This window comes from Miscanthus floridulus, chromosome 6 (genome assembly GCF_019320115.1).
Source record: "Miscanthus floridulus cultivar M001 chromosome 6, ASM1932011v1, whole genome shotgun sequence".
Lineage (NCBI taxonomy): Eukaryota > Viridiplantae > Streptophyta > Magnoliopsida > Poales > Poaceae > Miscanthus > Miscanthus floridulus.
Genome location: NC_089585.1, coordinates 17,217,617 through 17,223,098, shown reverse-complemented (window position 1 = coordinate 17,223,098; position 5,482 = coordinate 17,217,617).

The window sequence follows — 5,482 nt, the reverse complement described above, 5'->3', positions numbered from 1 at the left end:
GTTCAGTTTTCTGTTCTCCATGTCCCCTCTCGGCTTTTGTTTCGATTGGCCCATCCCCGTCCCTTCCTTTTGGCCCAGTCGTCGCTCAGGCCTGTTTCATCTCCCGCGCCACTCCACACGGCCCAGCCAAAGGCCCAGTCGCCGCGCGCCTCTCCTCTCTCTGATTATTGGCCCTCACTCGCCGACGTCGACAGGTGGGACCGTCCTATCACCTCCATCTCCCCCACAAGCTCGTATCCCGCACAGACTCCTCTGCCGCTGTCCGAGTCTGCCCCGCCCACGGCTCCCTCCGTTTGTCGTGCCCCCTAAGGCTCCAGGGCCATAAATAGCAGATGCCCATGCCCGCCGCTACCTATCCCGCGCCCTATCCCGCACCACCATCGCTCCGAGCTAGCCATTGCCGCCGTCTAGATCCCACCGGGAGGAGCCGACGTCGCCGAGCCGATTGGAAGCCCCTCCGTCACGGTAAGCTTGTTCCCGAGGTTCACGTTGGCGTTGCTAGCACGCCTGACCCCTTTTATTCCTCTCTCTCGCGTTGTCATGGACTCCCCACGCCATAGTTGTTCCGCCGTCGCCCTAGTTTGTAGCCCACCGTCTCTGCCCGCCAGTAGATGCAATAGATCGTGGAGTCGAGTTCGCAGTAGTCTTAGCTATCTTCCAGTGCCCCTGATTTAGTCTATTGTGTCCTGTAGGCTCCTCTTCAAAACGCCGGCGATTTCCTCTGTTTCCCGGCCATGGTGCCACCGTTGGCTTTACTATTCCGGCAGCCAGGTTCTCTCTCTCACCGGCCGATTCCATCCTAGGCATCCAAGTCTAATCCAACGGTCCAAATACAAAGGTACCCCTTCGCTGTTAGATTTACAAAAAGGCCCTTATAAATACTTTAGACTTAACCTGCGGGCCATGGCGTACTTCACAGTTTATGTTTTCTTCTTTTAAAAGCATAGTTTCGTCGGTTTAGATCAAAAATATGTTTTCAACTATTTACATAATTGCCACTGATTTTGTTTTAGCCATAACTTCTCCGTTTTAACTCCGATTTGATCCGTTCAAATTGCGATAGGTCCATAATTTCATAATCTACGTGTTCATACTACTGTTCAGTATGTTTTTAACTTTTAAAATTTGTGATTAGATTTAATCTATTATTCAATTAAAGGAAAACTTGTTTAAATCATATCTCCTACGTTTTAGATCCGTTTTGCCCCATTCAAGTTGCGTTAGATTCATAGCGATGAGATCTACGTGTTAGTAACAGTGGTTACTATGTCACTATTTCTGAAATTTCATGGTTTAAACTCTAATTTGAATAATACTTATGCAATTGGGTTTTATAAATAAAATATGATTTCTTTCACTTTAGTTTTATAATTCAAATCTTAGTTTAACTTAATTTATGTTATCTATAAAATATCTTATATATGTTTTTATATAATTAAAACACATGAAGCTAATGGTTTTATATTTTTCTTTCATGAGTAGATTTCTCGGTAGTTGTATCTTTTCAACCGTAACTCCGATTAGAGTGCTTTTCGTGTCTATGTGTTCGTAGCAAGTCGTAGATTCGTTTTACAAACTTTTCATCTTGATTTTATGTTTGGTGTACTGTTCTAATTTAGATCTATTGTTTGCTTCGTGTATGATTGTATGGATGCTTGTGTGGTGTGTTATGATCTTGTCCAGTCGGTGATCTATACGTGGAGAATCGAGAAGCAATTCATTGAAGGTTTGGACTAGAAGAAGGATTTGAGTTTAAGACAAGTATAGCATGGGACCATCCTTGTTACCTATTCACCTTTAATCATTTAATTCATATCGCATGTGTCTACTTTGTTGCCAATAAGGATGTCCTAGATATTTGATATCTTGTACCTTGATACCTATGGGGTATTGCATTGGGTAGTATGATGCTAGTGCTCAATTAAAGACCATGATCTTGTAACTTGACTAATATAATATGCAATAAACATTAAAAGATGCTTTTTAGCAACATGGAATAAGAGGGCTAGAGCATTGGGCTGTTTCTATGGTGCTCTTGATTCCTCTTCCTAAGGACTTATCTGTAAGTGATCATCCGAGACTTACAGTATAGCTTTGAGGGCTACATGACTCTGGCTTTAGCTCAGTATGAGGACCTTTTCTAGTTTGTTAGTGGTTACCTTTATTGGCGTAAGAATAGCTTGACGAATCGGGTATAGAGCGGCCTCTGTCCCCATGTGTATAGGCTATGTGTCAATGTGCCATCGAGAAGGGAGGCTCCACATCTGTTTGCCGAGTGAATCTAATGGCCCTAACTTGTTAGACGAACCTTTGAAAGGCTTCATAGTGAACCCTGCCGATCTTCCTTGGTAGTGGGTCAAGAGGCTGATCACCTCGGGCGAAAGGGTAAATCACGACTCACAGTGAAAGTGTACAACCTTTGCAGAGTGTAAAACTGATATATCAGCTGTGCTCACGGTCACGAGCGGCCTTGGAACCCTTATGGAATAGATGATGGACACTAATGATATGGATGATGAAGATGCTCACTAATGGTTAATTGTTTATGCTATTCATTATTCATGTTTACCTGATCATGTGTTTATGGGCTTGTGATAAACTTGTTGCCACCCAATTGCTAAAAGATGACTCATTAAAAGCTAATCGCAGTTAAACCAGTGTCAGCCTTTTGAGCCTCATGAACCCCATGTTATATTTGTTGAGTACGACATGTACTTACGCTTGCTTTATTTTTCAATTATTTGGATAAAAATCCCGGATGGGTACCAGATTGCTAGAGTTTGGAGGAATTAGGCTTGTGATCAACCAGTCAGTTGTCCCTGTGGATTTGGAGTCTTCGCCTGAAGATCGGAGTTGTCTTTCCACGGTCTATACTCTGAGGTTATATTCTTTATACTAATACGTTATGTATTTAAGCATTGTCTATTGATATTACCCTTATTTGTATCTATATGTGAGATTTAACTTTCTGGGCTCACATATGGTGTGTATCTGGTTTTGTTTTTAAAACCGGGTGCGACATTAATATATTCGTCTTGCGAATTAACCTTCATTTATGCAATTGGTTTTATAATTAGTCTATATTTAATACTCCTAATTAGCATACAAACATCTGATGTGACATAGATCCAAACAGGCCTTACTCCACGGTGTACCCCTGTCCACGTTCTGCGCGAGTACGAGAATGGAATGGGATAGATGAGCAATTACTCCGCGATGTACTCCTTCTATCCACCGTGTACACCTTCCGCCTTCTGTACACCTTCTGTGCGAGGAGATTGGAATGGGATAGAGGAGCAATTACTCCGCGCCTGTCCATGCCACATCACGGCCCGACACATGCGCGTGTCACGTCTTTCATTTCTCTCAACTTCACCACATGTGTACACCTAGGCTAAAGTTGAGTTAATATTTAGTCGATCTTTCATTTCTCTCAACTTCAGCACATATGTACACCTAGGCTAACTATTTAAGTTGAGTTAATATTTAGTCAAAATTCCATACGAGACTAAGACTTTGTTGCACTTAACATTTAATAGGACTCTTAGAATTTATTTGGCTTAGCTGAATTAAAAATAGGCCAAGACTAAACTAAATCTATCGAAAGAAGCTGTTGAAAGGATTTTTTTAATCAAAATCTCTATTTTTATTAATACGTATGAAGAAACATTTCTACGACGAAACTTTTAGTGCATATCCTTTTTGGCACCGTTTCTACTGATTCTTGAAGGATCGGAACTGATTTAGTGTCTCAAACGTACCCGTAGTATGTAGTTGAAGAAACCGTTCACAGGATTATTTTGTAATCAAAGTCTCTGATCCTATCCATATGGAAGGATATAGAGAAGCTTTTGCAGTTACCCTTTTACAATCAATTCACGTCCTAAGGAAAAGAAAACTATTCTGTCTATATTATGCACGCATACCAAGATTCTATCTAACTTAAAAATCTTTGATCAATAACTTGACTAATAATTTTAAGTATCATAATACAAGCTCGATACGGTTAGATTTATAATTAAATGTCCTATCCAACTACCATAAGTTCATATCTGTTACTACTTAAAATATACCTAGGTCTTGTTTAGTTTCCATCAAAATTCCAAGTTTTTTCACTCTCTCTTCATCACATCAATTTTTAGATGCTTGCATGGAGTATTAAATATAGGTAAAAAAAATAACTAATTACACAGTTTAGTTGAAAATTACGAAATGAATCTTTTGAGCCTAGTTGATCCATGATTGAACAATATTTATCAAATAAAACGAAAATGATACTATTTATCAGGTTGAAAAAACTTTCGATCTAAACAAGGCCCTACTGGTTTCGTCCACATAAAAAAAATCGTGTGCACGCCCTCCATGCATCAAACTCCGAGTCGGGCTCTCGGCTCGGCGGAAATTTCCAGCGCGGTCGTTTGCTGGGCCCCACCACCGTCCGGAAAGCACCCGCGAGGTCCCACGCTGGGCAGGGCACCACCTGGGTCCAATTTTGACGCGCACACTGCTTCCCTGTGCCGCCGCAGCCTGGGCTCGCGAACTCCGACTCCGATAAGCGCTCGCGCTCGCGCTCACGCCGTTGCCTGCGCGCCCACGAACTCAGGTACGCTCGAGCAAGTGCCTCGACAAAAAATCCTCCGAGTCAGACACCGGCTCCGTTCGCTGGTTTAAAACGGCTGAAAAACACTGTTTCAACTGAATTATTGTGAGAGAAAAATACTGTTCCGGCTAAAAAAAAAAAGCCGAACAAACCATTTTTAAGACAAGCGAACGGGGTTACTGATACAAAACGAGTACCCATCTCCACGCTCAGCCTGTTCAAACGATCGTAAATTTTTAGTCGAAACAGTATTATTTTCTCACACCAAACTAACCAACAGTACTTCTTCACGATCCAACCACAAACAAGCCCAACCAAACAAACAGGCTATCGTCGCTTACCAGCACGTTTTCCCTAACAAGTAGGCAACCAGCGCATCCTTCGTCCTGCGCCATAACAACGACGTCAAGAACCGCTGGTGGAACTCCTCTCTAAGCAAGCATCAGCAGGTGCCACCTCCCGGATCAGAGACGCTCCTACTGTTTCCTCTGGCACCCGAGAGCAAGGCGGCAGTAAAGTCGCCTGCCAAACCTGCGGCGCGCCACAGAGGAAAGGCAGCTGTTTGGTTCAGCTTTTAGGTGTGGTGGCCATATTCTCCGCCACAAGTCTTCGGCGACGCCACAGCTGAGTGGCTGGCGTGGGCTGTGAACCAAACAGCCCCAAATAAGGCTCGCCACGTACACGGGCGTGGGGCTGTTTATTCAGCGGTGCAAGCGATGCCCGAAAAAAATGGGACCCATCGTCAGAAAATAAGCATCAACTTCCTAAGCTGCAGTGTGCAAATAAATTGGCACCGCTGCTATTCGTACAAGCTGGACCCACTTAAAATAAAATACACCTTCCCAAGAGGTCAGGATCACATGCTTCCTTTCCTGTTTGTCC